Source organism: Hylobates moloch, unplaced genomic scaffold (assembly GCF_009828535.3).
Source record: "Hylobates moloch isolate HMO894 unplaced genomic scaffold, HMol_V3 SCAFFOLD_1, whole genome shotgun sequence".
Classification (NCBI taxonomy): Eukaryota; Metazoa; Chordata; class Mammalia; order Primates; family Hylobatidae; genus Hylobates; species Hylobates moloch.
In genome coordinates, this window is record NW_026652276.1 from 139,054,170 (window position 1) to 139,073,592 (window position 19,423).

Below are 19,423 nucleotides of genomic sequence, written 5' to 3' on the forward strand. Positions count from 1 at the left end.
GCGCCAAAGCCCGGACGTAGCAACCAACCGTCGGGAAAAGGCGCCGAAAGGATGCTGGGCCTGGCTCCTTAAAGCCCGAGTTCTCCCTTTGAGAGCCACAACCAAGAAATAAAAATCTAGCAAAGAGGGGGCCACTTTCTGCGGCGAGATCCGCCCTCTCGGCCGCTCCTCCAGCTCCCAGGCCCCCTCCCTACTCGGCGGAGAGCGGCGCCGCGGCCCCTGCAGCCAGACGCGCAGGGTGCGACGGGGCCCCGGGGGCCGGGGTGGGGGAGGCGGAGGGTGGGCCCCGCGGTCACGTGAGTGGACCAGCTGCTGCGGGGGGCGGCGGGCCCCAACGCCGGGAGTCTGGGTAGGGGGAAGCGCCCGCCGGCAGCCTCCGCCACTGCAGCTGCAGCCCCCGATGTCGCCGCAGTAATCCTGCCCCGGCAGCACCCGCACCCTCGGCGGCCGCAGCCTCAGCACCGCAGAGCGGAGGGAGCCCGCCGCCCCAGGTGAGCCGGCTCTGGGAGCGCAGGGCGTTTGCAGCGCTGCTTTCCCGGCGGTTTCACCCCCACCCGCCATCGCCACCTCCTGCGCCTCATCTCCTCCCGCTGTCCCTCCGAACCCGCGGGTAGCGTTACCCCAGGCCGATTCCCGGTGCTGGCCTGGGCGGGCTGGGAGCCTAGGGGGGTCAGAGGAGAGGTGGCCTCGGCCTGAAGCCGGGGTAACTCGGCTCGGGGACTGCGGGGGTGCAGTGGAGGGATGCCCGCCCCGGGCTGCCGCACCGCAGCCGGGTTCCCCGCGCTGCTCTTCCTGGGATTCCTTTTCCTGGCAGCCAACCTGCTGCCCGCTAGGATGTGCCTGTGCGCCCCTGGCCTCGCCACCCTGGGGTCCGGGGCGAGCCAAGCACCTTCCCCGAGGTGCCGTACCTGCTGCGCGGGCGGGCGCCGCGAACATGGCTGCCCGGAGACGCCCGCCGCCTTCGGCCCGGCTCTGCCAGCGCGTCCAACTCGCCCGCGGCCGCCGCACCGTGTCCCGGAGCAGCCCTCCCCGCTAGGCCGACGCGCGCGGGCCGCCGCTGTGTTCTCCGCGGGCCGCGCGTGGGACTTGACACAACTTCCCTCGAGCCGCACCCGGGCGTTCTCCGCGGGGCGCCGGGCGGGGCTGCCGAGAGGCCGGCGCGTGTTCCTGGGATAGGGATTGTCCGGCTTGGTCGGCCTCCGCCTTCTCGGCTCGCTCTTGAGGCGTCGAGTATTTGGCTACCTCATTGGCGAGGGCCGAGAGAAATGTGGTCTGCAAAGCAGGAGGGGCGCTTGAACTTTAGAGAATTGACGAGAACTCGGATTTGGGAATAAAAATGTCCATGAAAACATCGAAGGAAACTGTTATCTGCCTTGACTCAAAGCTGACCTTGTACGGTTCTGTTAAATAACGTGGCTTTTCTGGATTTTCTGTCTGATTCTAGCTTGCAAGTGCCTTGACTTACGCTTGCGTCCGGCAGCCGGGTGGGGTGGGTGGGTGCGTGCGTGCGTGTGTGTGTGCGCGTGTTGTGTTCCCAGCCTGGTTAGAAGATGCATCAGTTGCAGAGGAAACCTATGCTAATTCAAAATGGCAGCATGAAAAATCAGGCCGGGCGGAAGCAGCACAGACCACAACCATCAGCTGCCCCCTGACTTAAGCCTCAGGGAGGGAATTAGTGTGAGGCAAGGCTCATCCGGGTTCGAAGTAGGGAGTGATTCTTGGAGCCGGCTAGATTTTAGGGTGCTGCAGGGTCCTGGGAGATGTTAAGTGGGAAGTTTGGAGAGCTGTAATTATTTTTCCTAACTTATGAAAAGATGATACAAAACCTAGTTAAAACTCTACGGTTTTGGTCTGATTTTCTCCTGGCTCAACTAAAGTTGACTCTGTGGCTGCTGATGTCTTTTTGATGCACAACCTGGAGGTCGTTTGATACCTACAAGCTCTTAAAAGAGATGGGTGCACATTGTAAACATCATCCAAGAGCAGTGCACATAACAAATACCGGGTTCTTAGAGCAAGTTTCATTGGAAGAACTGATTTAGCGACATGATCAAGCACCCAGGCATGAGGAAATGGGAAATTCTTGAAAGGTGACTCATTTTAGAATTTTTTTTTTTTTTTAAACAGCCTTTCTTTCCCTTTTCACTTACGTGCTGCCAGCCATCTTGTCTTTTGGGAAGGAGGAGGTACATGAGGAGGCAAATGCTTCAGGGATAATGGCATAGAGGAGGATGAGCGAAGGTCGGGGGGCAGAGGTGGAGGCAGTCTGAAGGAGCCTGCTGTCAACCCCCTTTTTACAGCAGGAAGGCTGAGGCCAGCGGGGCGAATGGACGCCAAGGTCATATATCTGGCTGGCAACTGGCAGTGAGGACCCAAATCCAGGTCTCATAACTCCCCAGGGTTCCACATGCTACCTTTTAGAGCCTGGGGGAGAAGAGCAAGTCTGTCATTATTAGGAAGGCAAACACTTCGAGCAATGGGAAACCAAACTAATATGAATTACAAAGTCTATAGGTGTTTAAAGTCAATGACAACACCTTAATTTCCTAATTCAAGACTTTTAACTTCTTAAGCTGTATCTACCTCATGTTCACATTTTCCAGTGGTGAAACTGTTTCTATAGTTAAGAACCAAAAACATTATTTTAGTAAAGTCTTTGAGGCAAGAAGTACATTTTTTGATTAAAAATTGAGTTGCTTGTGTTTGTGGAGAACCATTAGGCCAGTTTATTTTGAAAAGGAACCAAAGTGGGCCATGCATTTCATTTTTTTCGACTGTTTCTAATTTTAAGTAAAAGTAAATATAACAAGCCTATTTTAAACATAACTTTGAAGCAGTGAAGACAGGCTTTTCCTACGATTTGCATTTGACTTTTCTGAGTCATGAGTCAGTGACCTTAGATCTACTAAAGTAGAGCTAGAAATTGTGCATTGTGAAGAGGCGGTGAAGATGTGGAAAACGTTTCTTCTGGGCATCTGAACCTTCACAGCCAGTGATGTGCAGAGGGAGAAGGTGGCAGGAGGCAGGGAACAGGGAGAATGTCTTGAGGCAGTGGAGCAGATAGGAGCTAAATATGAATATATATGTCAAAGTGAAGACAGATGCTGATGCGACATGTGCCATTTAGAAAAATAACTTGCATTAGAGGATGAATGTGAAGATATGCCAAAGATATTTAAAATAGCAAGTTGTAAAAATACAGAAATGCATGCAATTTGTGTCTGTTGAAGAATAATAAGAATACAGATAAAAGTTATTTTTTTTTAAAAATCCATTTTCATTAGAGAGTCTAGATCTGTGCTGTTTCATCTGGTAGCCACCAGCCTCATGTGGCTATTGAGCACTTGAAATGCAGCTAGTTTGTATTGAGATATGTTGAGTGTAAAATATACACACAATTTCAAAAATTTAATATGAAGAAAGGATTTAAAATATCTCTAATAATTTTATATTGATTTTATATTGAAGTAATATGTTGGATATATTGGGCAAAATATATTACTAAAAATAATTCCATGACTTTCTCTTTACTTTTAAAAATGTGGCTACTAGAAAATATAAAATTGCAAATATGGTTCGCATCTGTCTTGCTCCCTCTCTCTCTCTGTTTCTTTCTTGAGACAGGGCCTCCCTCCGTCACCCAGGCTACAGTGCAGTGGCACTATCTCGGCTCACTGCAACCTCTGCCTCCAGGGTTCAAGCGATTCTCCTGCCTCAGCCGCCTCCTGAGTAGCTGGGATTACAGGCGTGTGCCACCACGGCCCGGCTAACTTTTGTATTTTAATAGAGACAGGGTTTCACCATATTGGTTGGGCTGGTCTCGAACTCCCAACCTCAGGTGATCTGCCCACCTCGGCCTCCCAAAGTGCTGGGATTACAGGCATGAGCCACAGCGCCCAGCCTTTGGATCATATTTCTAGTGGTTTTTAACAGGAACTGGAGGGTGGCTGAGCTCATGATGCTGTTTGTAGAACTAGGTATGTAAGGAGAAGTTAAAACAGAAACTGAAAAGGGGACAGGATGGATGGAGAAGGGACTACAAGAAGTGAGTGATCAGGGAAACTGTAAAGGGAGAGAAGCAGTATGTGGTGGGCTGGGACTGCTGAGTATGAGACTGAAGCAGAATAAGCACACTACGTGGTGATCCAGGACTTGGGGACAGTGGAGTGTCAGGTTCTATGGTGGTGGGACTTCAGCTAGGATGGAGAAATGGCATGGCTAACCTAACTGCACAGTGCATTGGAAAGTAACTTCCTCATTCTGACACATCTGTGTTCCCATATCAAAATGAGATGAATACATCCCAGTACAGAGAGAGGGCCCTGGGCTGCAAGTTAGGGGACCTGGGACCTAGCTCTGGTCCCACCTCTAATTAGGAGTTTGGCCTTGAGCACACCACTTATCAGTCTCCTTCCTTTTATTTTATTTTTATTTTTATTTATTTATTTTTTGAGACAGAGTCTCACTCTGTCTCCCAGGCTGGAGTGTAGTGGTGTGATCTCAGCTCACTGCAACCTCTGTCCCCCCAGGTTCAAGTGATTTCTCCCGCTTCAGTCTCCTGAGTAGCTGGGATTACAGGTGTGCACCACCATGCCTGGCTAATTTTTGTATTTTTTAGTAGAGACGGGGTTTCACCATGTTGGTCAGGCTCGTCTTGAACTCCTGACCTCATGATCTGCCTGCCTCAGCCTCCCAAAGTGCTGGGATTACAGGTGTGAGCCACCGCACCTGGCCCTTTAATTTGTAATTCTCTAATTGTGAGTGAGAGAAATATTTTCTAGTACATATTTTGGCTATTTATATTTATTCTTCTTTTAACTGGTGCTTATATATTTTGCGTATTTTTCCTTTGGAGTGGTCATCTTTTTCTTATTGGTATGTAAGAGCTCTATATATATAAAGGGAAATTATCTCTTTTTCATGTACGATGCAGATGTATTTCCTAGTTTCTCATTAAAAAAATTTTGCCTCACAAGAAATTTTAAGTTATTTTATAATCAAGTCTATATTTTCCTTGGTGAATTGAGTTTATGTTTTTGCTTGCTAATGTTATTTTAAAAATTTATCTGTATGATTTGTATTTTTGTGGTTTTAATTGTAAAAATTTAAAATTCTAAATTATAATAATTTATTTTGGCTTAGGAGTGAATTGGGGATCTCAACAGATTTCTTTTTTTTTTTTTTTTTTGAGACAGTCTCACTCTGTTGCCCAGGCTGGAGTGCAGTGGTGCAATCTTTGCTCATTGCAACCTCTACCTGGGTTCAAGTGATTCTTGTGCCTCAGCCTCCCGAGTAGCTTGGATTACAGGTGAGCGCCACCACGCCCGACTGATTTTTGTATTTTTAGTAGAGATAAGGTTATGCCATGCTGGCCAGGCTGCTTTTGAACTCGTGGCCTCAAGCGATCCACCCACCTCAGACTCCCAAAGTGCTGGGATTACAGGCGTGAGCCACTGTGCCTGGCAGATCTCAACAGATTTCATTCTTCCTTTCCCCATCCTGTTATAGTCAGTTATTCTGGCAGCACTTACTCATCTCAGTTGCAAATTCAGTCTTCATCATATGCTAATTTCCTACATTATATGGCTATATTTCAGGACTTTCTACTTCTGATTCTATCAGTAACAAACTATCTTAATACTGGAACTTTATAATATAGTTTAATTCCATGCAAGTCCAGTATTTCCTCATTAATTTTCATTTCTGAAACTTGGCTAATCCCACATATCCTTTGCCGATGGACCTCAAGATCATTTTTTGTCAGATTTTCTCCAAAAGCCCTATGTATATGTTGATAGCTGTCATATTGACTCCACAGATTAATTTAGGGAGGGCTGACTTTTTTACATAACACTGAATCTTTCTAGCAAAGAACAGGAACATTCTCTGTTCTTTAAATCTTCTGCCATGTCACCATAAAGTCTTAAGAGTTTTCTTCATTGAGGGTTTGTGCATCTCTCTCTAGTAAACTGACATAAAATGGCAGAATCCCTAGAAAGAAAACTATAGAACTCTAATGATGAACTTAAAAAAAAAGCTCACACCAAAGAAGAGACACTTCTTGGGCCCAGTGCGATGGCTCACGCCTGTAATCCCAGCACTTTGGGAGGCCGAGGTGGGCGGATCACGAGGTCAGGAGTTCAAGACCAGCCTGGCCAACATGGTGAAACCACGTCTCTACTAAAAATACAAAAATTAGCTGTACATGGTGGTGCATGCCTGTAATCCCAGCTACTTGAGAGGCTGAGGTAGGAGAATTGCTTGAACCTGGGAGGTGGAGATTGTGGTGAGCCGAGATCACCATTGCATTCCAGCCTGGGCAACAGGGCGAGACTCTGTCTCAAAAAAAAAAAAAGAAGAAGAAGAGACACTTCTTGCCCTTGATTGGGAAGATAGATTCAGGGCAGCCTGGTGTTTAAGAGCATTTTAGAGTCTGAATTTTCACTCCACTACTTATTAGTTATACAACCCTGGGCAAAGTACTTCACCACTTAACCATTCTTTTTTTTTTTTTTTTTTTTTTTGAGACAGGGTCTCACTCTGTTGTCCAGGCTGGAGTGCAGTGGCATATTCATGGGTCACTGGAGCCTCAACCGCCCAGGCTCAAGCAGTCCTCTCACCTCAGCCTTCCCAGTAGCTGGGACCACAAATGTTCACCACTACACCTGACTAATTTATTTTTATTTTTTTGTAAAGATAGGGTCTCCCTGGGTTGCCCAGAATGGTCTTGAACTCCTGGACCCAACTGATCCTGCTGCCTCAGCCTCCCAAACTACTGCGATTACAGGCATGGACTATAGCACCTGGCCACTTCACCATTTGTAGCTTTCATTTTCTCAGCTGTAAAATGGAGATAATACCTGTGTGATGGGTTATTGTGAGGATTAAGTGATTACACACACACATATATGTATATATATGACTTAGCATGTTATTAAGCACATAGTGAATGCTTAATGTTCTAACATACAATTTTAGATATTATGATTGTGATTATTTTAGCTACCCCTGTCAAATGAATCTGTAAATTCAGTATAATTCCAATCACAGACCCAGAGGAACACTAGAAACACTTTGTCGATTTTTTAAAAGTTTGATTTGGGAAACAAACCAATGGAAGAGACCATAAGTGTGGAAAAGAGTCATTGGGGGCGAGCTAGAATATTGCTTGCTTTATAGCAGAGTATATCAGCCACAGGCCTCCAAGACTTTGTGCCCAGCCTGTACTAGTGACAGGCGTGTCCTTTCCCGCCATTCTTTGCCTCCTTTCTACCCTCACTCCCACACCTACCCACAATCTGAGCCTTCTATGGAATGTTCTTCTCAACATCGCTTAGGCATGGTTATGAGGCTCTCATAGGTGGAAGGGATGGCAAAGACCACATACTCTCATTCATGAATTTTTTTGTGATAGGTGAGGTTCTTTATGTCCAAGAAGGTAAGAAGTGATGTATGTGTTAGTCACATCCATCTGTCCTCCCTTCCTCAGAAGCTCCCAGTGTCATCAGGGCCCTCACCCGATCTTGTATGGGGCTGAAGGGAACTGGGTGGAATGTCAGTTCACTCAGTCAGCCTAGTAGGTAGGGAGCCTGGGGCCTCCCAACTTGAACTTCACCTGAAGCTGGGAGAAAGAGCTTGAGATGGTTCAGGATCTCTTCTTCTGTTCTTAATGATTATGTATTTAACCTAAATTTCCCAGTGCTTAATTTACTCCCCTGTCAGCTAGCCATGTTTGAAAGCTCTCATAAACATTTCTGATCAATATCCTAAGTTGGGTTACTACCTTTCTCTCTTGGTTGTGTTCACAGACAGCTCTTCCAAATGATAAAAACCTTGAGATATCTTAGCTCTGTTTTCCCTGCAGTTGAACATAGTGCTTGTAGGTGGTTAGGTGCTCAAAATATATGTTAGTAACTCATCTGACTTAAAAATCCTAACTAAAATTATGTAGTGATCAAAAGCTTTCCTGAGTATCTTTTTCACCTCTTTCTTAAGGTAAAGCTTTAGTGTATCTTTTTTATTGCACTTAGCAGTGCCCTAGTGACCTGGAAGAATTAATGAAATGTCTTAAAGTGTTCTTCTTAAGCACTGAAATGATCAGATTTTAGAAAATAATTAAAAGACCAATAAAGCAATATGAGCTTGCTGTAAAGAATTTTAAAACTATATAACTAGATAAAGTAAAATTTAAAGTTTCTATCTCCGTATCCCCATCTTTATTCTCACTCTCAACTCTCAGTTAGATATTAATCCTTCTAGGTCTTTTAAAATCTATCTATCCATCCATCTATGTGCCTATCTTCCTATCTACCTACCTATACTTATATAAATGTATATGCACGCATATATAGGTATATACATATACATAATCATGTATTCATATATGTATATATATTCCTTTTTGATAATAAAATGGTTTAAATTTGATAATGATAAAACACAACAAGTAGCTCTAGAATTAATGGACATTATTAATGGACTTTTACAAAGTAGTTTTAAATTCCACTTTGCCAGACATAAAGTAACCCTTTGTTTTTGGACCAGCAAGATTTACATCTTATTACCTTATTTCTTCTGTAGGAAATGAATGTTTGGCTAATTTTTTACTGATGAAGAGTTAAATGGCTAACGACCATTTTAAGGATGACTGGGAAATTTTTTTTCAAATCCCAGTTTACAGAGTTAACAAAGTACATATCAAATCACATTAATGGGAAAAGGTCAGAATAGACAATGCACTGTTTTGATGGGAGAGGAAGACAGATGGTGGGAATAGGAAGGTCATAATTCAAAGCAACCTTGCCAAATTAGTGGACACAATGGCAGCAATGTCAAAAATAAGAACAGAAGGAAATGAAAGGACCCGAGATGTGGCTTGCTCAGTACCTCCCTATTTCCCACAGAGAGTGCTTTTGGCAGCTAACCACAGCCTGCCTGTTTCAAACACATCCTTCATCCTTTATGTCCATCATCATTATAGTCCTAGAACCCTGTTCTTTATGATCAAGTTAAAGGAACAAACCTTTCTTGAATGTATCTCTATTCCTGACACTCTACATATGTTATCTCATGTAATCCTCATAACTGTACATGGTTGACATGGCCCCATTTTACAGATAAGGAGCTTAGTAAGTAAAGGAGCATCACCTGGAATCTGGGTCTATCTGACTTTTTAAAAAAGCTATAATATAACCTCTTAGAGAGATTATCCTGACTGCATAGGTCTAGCCTGTAGGGATAATCTTATGTAAATCGTTTTCTTCCTTTCTTTATATTTCTGTGAAAGAAGGAAAATTGTTTTCCAACCTGTCATGTATAGGAAAACATCTTTTTTACAGTGAACTTGATCTGACTATATTTTTCTAATTTGGCTAGATTGAGTGAAAATGAATCCTACATAAGTTATCTGTTCCTTAATGCATTTAAAAAAAATGTATCCAAGAATGGATGCCATTCCATTAATCTCTTCTCTTTCCTTCACTTACAAAATCCCTAAAAGAGTTCTTACATGATAGATGTGCATGAAGATTGCATTTTTAAAAAGTGGGATCATATTTTAAATGCACAGAGGGGTGGGTAGAGAATCACTGGGTATGGTGGAGTTCTTGTAGGTGGTCCTTGAATTCAAGTGTGTCCCAGCATTGAATGGGCACGGCATAATGAGACATGTATCTACACTATTATTTTTCAACTATGTAAGGATTGTATTGTCATTGCGTACCTACAGATTTATTAAAGGTGTTACTAAATTCATAACATATATTCATCCATATTTTCCCCAGCAAATTACAATGACTGTTATGTGGAAATGTTCTTGAATTTTTTTTCTTTTTTTTTTTGAGATGGAATCCCACTCTGTCACCCAGGCTGGAGTGCAGTGGCATGATCTCAGCTCACTGCAACCCCTGCCTCCTGGGTTCAAGCGATTCTCCTGCCTCAGCCTCCTGAGTAGCTGGGATTACAGGCACGTGCCACCACGCCTGGCTAATTTTTGCATTTTTAGTAGAGACAGGGTTCCACCATGTTGGTCAGGCTGGTCTCGAACTCCTGACCTTGTGACCCGCCCACCTCAGCCTCTCAAAATGCTGGGATTACAGGTGTGAGCCACCACACCCGGTGGAAAATTTTTGACATTAAAAAATTGGGAAACATCATATAAAAATATTTTGCATTATAGATAAATTCTGAAGTGACTTGAAGAATACTTTGTAAAATGATTAGTTACCTATGAATAAATGTAGATTTTGAAGCACAACGTTCTATTGAACTCTATATTTCCCTAGTTACTAATCTGCCACATAATTCACGACAATAAATTAGACATTTTGCTTTAATTCATATTTCTCATTATGCCTGTATCCTGCAAATGAGGGAAAACCAGATGTGGCCAAAAGGTAAAATTAGTTCATTTGCCATGGCTGAGCTATGGAGTTCTCCCAGAGTCTCTGCCCTATTGCAGGGCCATACTTTTTAGTTGCTATTAGTTGGATAACAGATTACTTCCATGCAATTCTTTCTTTTCTTTTTTTAAAAAAATATTTTCATTGTTTTCATTACATTCACAACACCATGTGATGTTGTGTATGGGGGGTTAATTCCATTTCTATGTGAGGAAACTCTGGCTCAGAGTTAGAGGAGTCTGGATGGCTACTAGGGCCTGGTGTCTCTAAAGTGTGTCATCCTCTTGTACCTATACACATGGGGCTGCAGGGCTAGGCAAGTGGTATCAGTGAGTGCAATTACACAGAGGTGAGGAGAGGTGGCGCTTTCATTGGCCTCCCTGTCAGAGAGTGGAGGGGACAATAGGAAATACAGGCCCTGTTGAGAGGAGCCACTACCCAACTCCAGTCTTGCCATCATGCGGGAATGTGGATTTGGTGTTGCCAGATCTTTGAGTTTTTAGCAGAAGCCAAATATCTGAGTGTCTATAGGAAATCTCTGGATCTTAAAATATTAGCTGCTAATTCAGATTTCTAAAAACACAATCTAATGCAGCACTCTGGGCCAAACCAACCAAATCTGCAGTCTGTCACCCCTGTTCCACACCACGCTGCTGAGAAGTATGTCAGCTGCAGACTGGCACTGAAGACCATAGAGTTAACTCTCAGAAGTAGATATTGCCCTTTAAATTGGAGAAAGAGACTGTTAAGCAGCTCTTAAAAGACATGAAGTGACAATGAAACAAATCTTCAAAAGGTGAAAGAGCATTTGGACACTTCAAGGAAAGTTTCTGAAGTCTGAACAGATAGACTTTGACAAAGGGACCGCTTTCATCATGTATCCTTCTCTTGTTCTCACAATAATTGAGTCCTTGCTGTGTCCCAAATGGTATTCTGAGCACTTTGTAAGTAGGTACAAGCATTATCTCATTTAAATCTCACTGCAACCCTGGGAAGAACAAACTACCTATCATTATCCCTTTTTTATAAAAGTTTGGAGAAGTGACAGGGCTGAGATTTGAACCCAGGTGGGCTTCAAAGCCTGCTTACTCGCTTAATAGCCCATACAGTTATTCTTCCATTACATGGTTCCTATTCAAGCCATTGAATATTAGGAGCTGGAATTCACTGGCTGTGGAGTCCCAAAGCTTTATGCTCTACTCTCATGAGCTTTCAATGAAACACTTAGTAAAATCTTTCTTTCTTTTGGGCAGAGCTTGATGAGTCTGAGCTAATTTATATAGATGACTTTCATCAGCTGGCATTTACATCCCAATTTTTAATTAGATAATTCCTTTCCCAAACACTTCATTTATTACTATTTCAATAGAAGGTTTACAACAGAAAAAATCAATTTGTAAATGAGTATCATTTGTCCTGTTTTCAGTTGAGCAGGAATGGCAATCATTTAAAAATGAATTTATTAATGAAGAGTATAATAATTTCTCCTTTGCTTTTCTGGAAGGTGGTAATTCACAGTCATTGAATTTAGATGTATTCAGTCTGCTCAATAAAGCTGGTAGTGTGGAGAATAGGGAAGTCTAGCTGGACATTTGGGTTTCATTCTTTACGTAAGTAAAGGCAGTTGGTCATCGGTACTTGCAAGACGCTTAGTAAACCGATAGCTTATGTAGACAGTTATTTTCTTTTTCTTAGGCAGTCAAGGCTTTCTTTTCAGTGGGTAAGGTAACTGATGAGGGACACTGTGTGCATCATTGAGATAAAGGTGCAGGGCAGTCTGGCAGTCATGCAAAAAAAAACCCTTGCCCTGGCTCAGAGCATTCACGCCTTCGATAACTACTCACTGAACTTGAGGACAAAGACCTTTTCTCCCACACAGCTTCCTCCCTCCTCAGCTACACATTCTGTATGCGGTCTCCTAGTTACGGGAGTACAGTACTCTAGTCCCTCAAGCCTGAACTTGGGCCTCCTGCCACCAGTCAGAGGATGAATGCTGGTACACGCAGCTCCTTTGCAGTAAACTCCAGGGAAGCACTACTATCTTGTGCCCAAGAAGAAGTCATGAATCCTGAAAGAAGTTTGATAAGGATGACAATGGTGGTTAGAAACTAAGCTTAGGGATGCTTTATCATAGCCAATGGCACAGTAGCTAAAGCTGGATGGTCTAATATGGTAGCATCTGGCCACGTGTAGCTGTTTAATTTTCTAATTTTTACTTCTAATTGTGGTGAAACGCACATAGCATAAAATTTACCATCTTAACCATTTTTAACTGTACAGTTCAGAAGTGTTAAGGACATCCATATTGTTGCACAACTGATCTCCAGAGCTTTTTCATCTTGCAAAACTGAAATCTGTACGCAGATTGTAAACAACTCATTCCCTTCTGCCCAGCCCTTGGCAACCACCATTCTACTTTCTATTTCTATGAGTTTTACTATTCTAGATGCCTTACGTAAGTTTTTTTTGTGACTGGCTTATATCACTTAGCCTAATATTGGCTGTTTAATTTGAAATTAATTAAAAATTTGGTTCCTTCGTTGCGCTAGCCACATTTCAAGTACCAGATAGCCCATCTGGCTGGTGGCTACTGTATTGGATGGTGCAGATAGAGACTATTTCTATCATCTCAGAAAATTCTCCTGGACAGCGTTGTTCTGAAGGAAAACTGGTGGCTCGCACTGAGAGCTGATTGGAGGGGGGACTAGAAGAAAAAGTAGCAGATATTTTTTCGTACTTTGCCAACGTGAATAATCTAACTTCTTTTCTCTACCACAAAAATGATACCAGCTACATGATACCTTTACATTTACAACTTCCATCCTTATCCTAAACTCCAGTCTTTAATGTCTCCTCTCCTTCAATAGCATGCAACATTAAACTAATCAGTTGGAAAATACAGAGAACATAAATGTATAGTACAAACTACAGATAAATGCACTTTAAAATACTCTTAACAAGGACTTCTTAGGAAATGCCTGTCAGCCTACCCATCTATGGGAGTTAAATTACAGTGTTTCATTAATTAGAACTGTCAGTGTATTGCTAACCTGGCAAGAATCCTAATGGGTATTTGCCACAAAGAAGCCTTATTCAGCAGACCTGCCCTTTTAGCCTGTTGCTTTAAAGTTTTTTCCTTAAGACTCACAGTAAGAAATGTTACATCTCAACATAGTACCTATAGACGCTTATACGTGCATGTGTATGGACCTAAACTTAAAATTAGAGTTTCTTGCATCAGTACTTACCCTTACTGTGTGAGATGCATACATTCTTTCTAAAAATGCTTCTCTAAAAAAACTTGTTCCTATCCACTAAACTGATTTCATAAACCACAAAAAGGCCACAACATACAGTTAGGAAAACACTGTTTTGGATACACCCACATCCAGTTTCAGGCCTATAGTGTAACACTGAAGCCCCACCCCCATTTCTGGGTCCCCATGGCTCAGAAAGCAGCTTCAGAATTATGCCTCAAAACAAGCAAGTTTTTTAAAAAGCCATCAATTATAGCTTTATTTCTGGACAAACTCTTCACTGGTTTTAACACCGGTTTAAGTAGAATGTAGTTATGATGGAAAACCCCATCATCAAATGCTTATATTCTACTTTTCAAAGCTGAATATAAATAAGTTTTCTCATTTTCTAAGTTTTTGTATTCGTGTATGTGATTGGGAGTTAATTGAATTTTAGTTTCTTTTTTTTCTTTTTCTTTGTGAAGGAGAATATACATTTCATAACGTTGTATGAGGTTATAAAGGAAAAGGAGAAAAATCTTAAAGCCAGTTTCTTGTGTCATGCATGAATAATTTAACAGTTTTTAAGAATCATGTAGGCTGGCACGGTGGCTCATGCCTGTAATCTCAGCACTTTAGGAGGGCAAGGCAGACGGATCACGATGTCAGGAGTTTGAAACCAGCCTGGCCAACATGGTAAAACCCCGTCTCTACTAAAAATACAAAAATTAGCTGGGCATGGTGGTATGCGCCTGTAATCCCAGCTACTCAGGAGGCTGAGGTAGGAGAATTGCTTGAACCCAGGAGGTGGAGGTTGCAGTGAGCCAAAATCGCGCCACTGTACTCCAGCCTGGGCGACAGAGCATTCTCCATCTCAAAAAAAAAAAAAAAAAAAAAGAATCATGTAAACAAATATTTTAAAATGCATGTTTTATGTAATATATAAATGACGTAACTTGTCAGATTTTTTTCATTTTCGTGTGAATATCTGGTATGTTACCCAATATCTTGACAAATAATAGGAAGAGAATTGAGTTCCTTTGAATCACTTTCAGAAGGGTTTCATCTCAGGTTCATGAGAGCTCTGGCTTCCAGATTGGCCAGTTTTTCTTTTCCCACGTGGACAACTGTAGGAGGCCAACTCACTATTTGTGTGAAACATGGTAATGAAACATTGTGTGCTCTCTGAGCAACTCTGAATTGGGCAGGTGTAAAAAAGGTAAAAGAAAGTATCAGAGAACAATGCCAAATAAAATTCATCCTAGCTATAACTCATATAAGAATTTGCCACTTTTGAAATTTCAGATGTATTAGGATATAGAAGCAGAACTAAAATTTTTCTTTAAAATAAAATTCCTAAATTGCTATTCTGTCCTGGGTTTACTTTAAAAATCATTTCTGGGATTATATCAGTAAAAATACTTACAGGAAAGTTGGAAATTAGAGGAAAAGATGAAAAAGCAAAGAATATTTCATTGCTGGGCTCCCACTGTTATATTTTGAGTACATTCCTGGGCAAGTATTTGGGCATAGTCTTTTTCTACGTATATTTTAAATAAGAGAATTTATCTTGCCCCCTCAAATCATTTCTTCATGCAATTAAAAACTCTTCACAAACATATATTTAATGGGTTTATAGTATTCTACCCGATAGATGTAGCAGACATTTTCAGCCAGTTCTCTGATGCTGGACAAGTAAGTTTCAGTTTTTCACCTGTATGAATACCACTATGTGAACACTTACGCATACCCCTTGCCCATATTCCTGATCGTTTCCTTAGGTTACGTACATAGAAATGAAATTACTTATTCTGTTTTCATCATTTCTGTCTGCTTTGTGGTTTCCTTCCTATCACAGGCAACTTCTTTGATATTGTCTGTATGCAATTTTCAACCTAAAACCTGACTTAAAAGCCTTCAGTGCTTTACTGTGTATTGTGAAATAGACACTAAAGTACTTGATGTGACCTTCAAGGCTCAATGTGGACCTGCCCATATACCCGCCTCTCCATGCCTCTACCCTACTTTCTCTGTCCTCAGTTGCATCAGCTTTTTAATTTCTTGGCTCCGTTCCTTTTCTCCAGTTGCAGGGCCTTCAGGCCTGCATGTCCTCTCTCTGAAACATTCTCCCTCCATTCACCTGTCTTTTGTGGAATAGAAAGTGAGACCTCTGCTTAGAGGAAGTGGGTGGAGATTTGAAGAAAAGCGAAGGTGTCAAAAATTCATTTAGGAAATAGAGGAATTGGCCAGACAAGTACACAAAGGATTCCCAGATAGTAATGAGGGCCACTCTCATGGTGTTTTCCGAGTCAGGATATGAGATTCGCACCAAGAGAAGTGTAATTGGCATCTACAGCTATGATCACCTTTAACTTAAGTAATCTAAGTCAGCCTGGTGAGTTCCGTAGCTGCTTCCTAATGTTTGTTTTCTTCAGTCTTCCGGAAGTGTCCCACCTCCTCTTTGCTAATACAATTTGTATGGATGATAGCACATTTTGTCCTTAGAATAAGAGGACTTCACAAATAAGAACTTCTGAGATCGCTGGAAGCCTTAATAGGAAAATCTTCATTTCTGGGTTTCTTTGGGACTCTGTATCACTGTCCCACCCAATGGAGTTTCTACTAGCTACATGTGGCTATTTAAATGAAAATTAATTAAAGTTTTGAATAAAATAGAAAACTCTGCTCCTTCATCATTCTAACTACACTTCAATAGCTGCTTGAAGCTAGTGGTCACCATATTGAATGGTGGAGATACAACATTTCCATCATTGTAGAAGGTTCTTTTGGAATTTTCTACAGAAAATTTTCTTTTCAGAAAAGTCATCTCTGAAGCTAGTCAGTGCACTGGTGATTCAGGAAAAATTAATGGAGAGTTAGCCTGGGCTAGTTTGCTACTAGGTCTGATGCACAGTTTGCTGGTTCATCTAGCTTTTTAATTCTTAAAACAGACATTGAAATTCTGCTCCCTGCTGGCATTCCCAGTCGTTCACAAAATTTAGTGGAAAAGCCAGCCTCCCTTGGCCCACATACCCCTGGGCTTCTGTTGCCTATATCCTCATCATGATCATGCGACCCAGATGATTTGCTGACTAAGCAAGTGCCTTGGCCGAATAATAGGTGTTTGCCCAAAACTCCATGGGTTTTATTTATATTCTATAGATAAATCTCATAAATGCAAAACTGGTGGATTTCTACCATTTTTAAGGATCAAATAAATAAAGTAAGGTTCTGCTCCTAGGCAACACACTAGCTCTTTTGAAATGGCCCAATGATGGGGAGAGAGGGAGCATATGAGATACTCGAGGCATCACACAAGAGAAAGGCATCCTTTCCCCATCTTATCTTCCTCTGGGTCTGCTTCACTTTATTTGTCTCCACCAGCAATTCCCCCAATGCCCAGATTCTAGTAGCACTCTATAAAGGCATTTGATTTCATAATTATTCTAGATCTTTCTTGTGCATGCACATTCTTTGTTTATCTCTCTCTACTCCTCCACTCTGAAGATAAAGCTGTTTTTGTGAAAATGGGAAAGGTTAAGGGGAGAGAGAACTGGAGCCTCTTTATCTTTCTGGCTTTTCTTTCCCAGAGGGAAGGGGTGATATTTTACTGAGCTAGGAGGGAATTATTTTCAGAATTGTGGGGGCTCCCCCATTTCTCTGTACTCTGGGGAGGGGCCTGCCATAAACAATGCAGGGAAGAACTCTGAGTGTGCATGTAGAAATTAACCTGAAGTAGATTGGATATAGAAATAGCAATACAGTCCCATACAAAGAGGTTTCTAAACATAGAATATTGATGACTCTGCAGTTTGGTAACTGCTCTAATTAGGAATGAGGCAAGTAGATTTTGATTGGTTTGCTTAACAGAAAATTTTAGATATTGCTCTATTTAAACAGTCAAAACCCAAATAAAGTTTTTTTTGTTTGTTTGTTTTGTTTTGTTTTTTTTTTTGAGACAAGGTCTCACTCTTTGCCCAGGCTGGAGTGCAGTGGCGTGATGGGAGGCTCACTGCAGCCTCAACCTCTCCTGGCTCAAATGATCCTCCCTCCTCAGCCTCCCAAGTAGCTGGGACTACAGGTGCACATCACCAGACCCAGCTAATTTTTGTATTTTTTGTAGAAACAGGGCCTCTCCATGTTGCCCAGGCTGGTCTCAAACTTCCAGGCTCAAGTGATCTGCCTGCCTTGGCCTCCCAAAGTGCTGGGATTACAGGCATGAGCCACCACACCCAGCCAGCAAATAAAGTATCCTATACTTATGCAGCCTCCACAGTTTGCAAAATAGCATCATTTTATTTGATACTCACGATAAACCTGTGGGCTGGGGCAAAACATTTGCAAAAGGGAAACCTAGGCTCAGAGAGGTAAGGTGACTGAAACAGGTCACACAGCTAGTAGGTGGTGGAGCTGAGTTTTGAATCCCATTCTTGTGCTTTTCTGAAAAAATTGCTTTACTTCTTACTTATATTTCAGACTTGTAAAATAAAACACGTGGAAGTTGGATAATTGATAACACAAATACAATAGTTGGTACACTAGATAATGTTTCGTGAGTGCCTGTAAGCCAGGGATCGGGGAAAGGGCTACTATGTTTGGATGGCATGAGTCCTGCCTTCAGGGAGCTTTCTTTGAAACAGGTAAAGAAATATACAAGCAACATATGTACATTATTTTATAACAAAATGGATGTATTAGTACTTGTGGATGCTGAATAAATGAGAGTCCTTTATAGAAGTCTTTATTAAAGAAAGGGGTTTTGAATCAGATCCTGAAGGAAATGTACAAAGACTAAGGGAAGGGCATTCAAGCCAGGTGCAGAGGCATGGCGGGAGAAAAGAGAGATGTTAGAGAGTCAGCTTCAGTATGGTGGACTATTAATAAACAAGAAAAGAACCCTTGTTTATCACTTATTTAAAATCTACTCTGCGTAAGACATAGTGTACAGCTGCAGTTACACTGGTGTGCAAAAGGGAAAGGTCCTTGCTTTCATATTGCTTAGATTTTGCTGGGAGAGACTAAATATTGATTGTTGGTAATAAAATAATCAAACAAGTATTTCAGATTATGATAATTACTTTGAAGGAAAAGGACAAGATTCTATGAGAGTGTATAGTACAGCAACACAAATTAGAATACTAGAATGATATTTGAGCTGGTACATGAAAGAGAAGGAGTTAACCAGGCAGATAGTTTTGGTACAGGAAGCAGGGAAGGGAGTGGTGAGGACAAAGGGTGGAGCATGTGTAGAGGTCTGGCGGGCACTGGAGGAACTAGAAAAAGGCCTGTGTGCCGGCATTGTAAGAGTGGAGGGGTGAGTGGTAGAAGATGGGGCTGGGAAGGGGGAACAAACTTGATCATATTTTGGTCTTTATTCCAAGAGCCTTGGGAAACTGCTGAAGTATTTTAAGCAGGAATGATGTGATTAAGTCTTTCTTCTAAAAGGATCACTTTGGCTGCAATGCGGAGAATGTTTTGGAGTGGGGATTGATAAGGGTTTTGGAGCAACCCCTCAGGAAGTTACTGTAGTGGTCCAGGCTGGAGATGGTGGTGGCTTGGTGCAGGGTGGTGGCAGTGGAGGTGGAGAGGAGTGGGCGGTTTCCATAGAGATTTAGGAGATGGAATGTACAGGACTTGGTGACATATTAGATAATGGAGAAGCAAATGGCAAGGATGGTTACCTTGGCTACCAAGATAAAGAACCTTGAAAAGGGAAGAAGATGAAATCGGCTTCGGATATCAGGCAGGCAGCTGGGTCTGTGGGTCAGAGGCTTAAGGTGAGAACCC

The 19,423-nt window shown here is 42.2% G+C and overlaps 1 protein-coding gene across 2 annotated transcripts in view; it reads left to right on the top strand.

The window, feature by feature from the left end:
- Positions 1-204: 204 nt before the first annotated feature.
- The window catches only part of SCRN1 (secernin 1), a 69,071-nt gene continuing 49,852 nt past the window's right edge, over positions 205-19,423 (top strand). The window contains exon 1 of one of the 2 annotated variants that reach the window (XM_032758416.2): positions 205-491. The gene's annotated coding sequence lies outside the window, so the exon portion shown is untranslated. Of the gene's footprint in view, positions 492-18,531; positions 19,414-19,423 lie in introns of those variants that run through there. The other variant, XM_032758417.2, reaches the window with a different exon arrangement.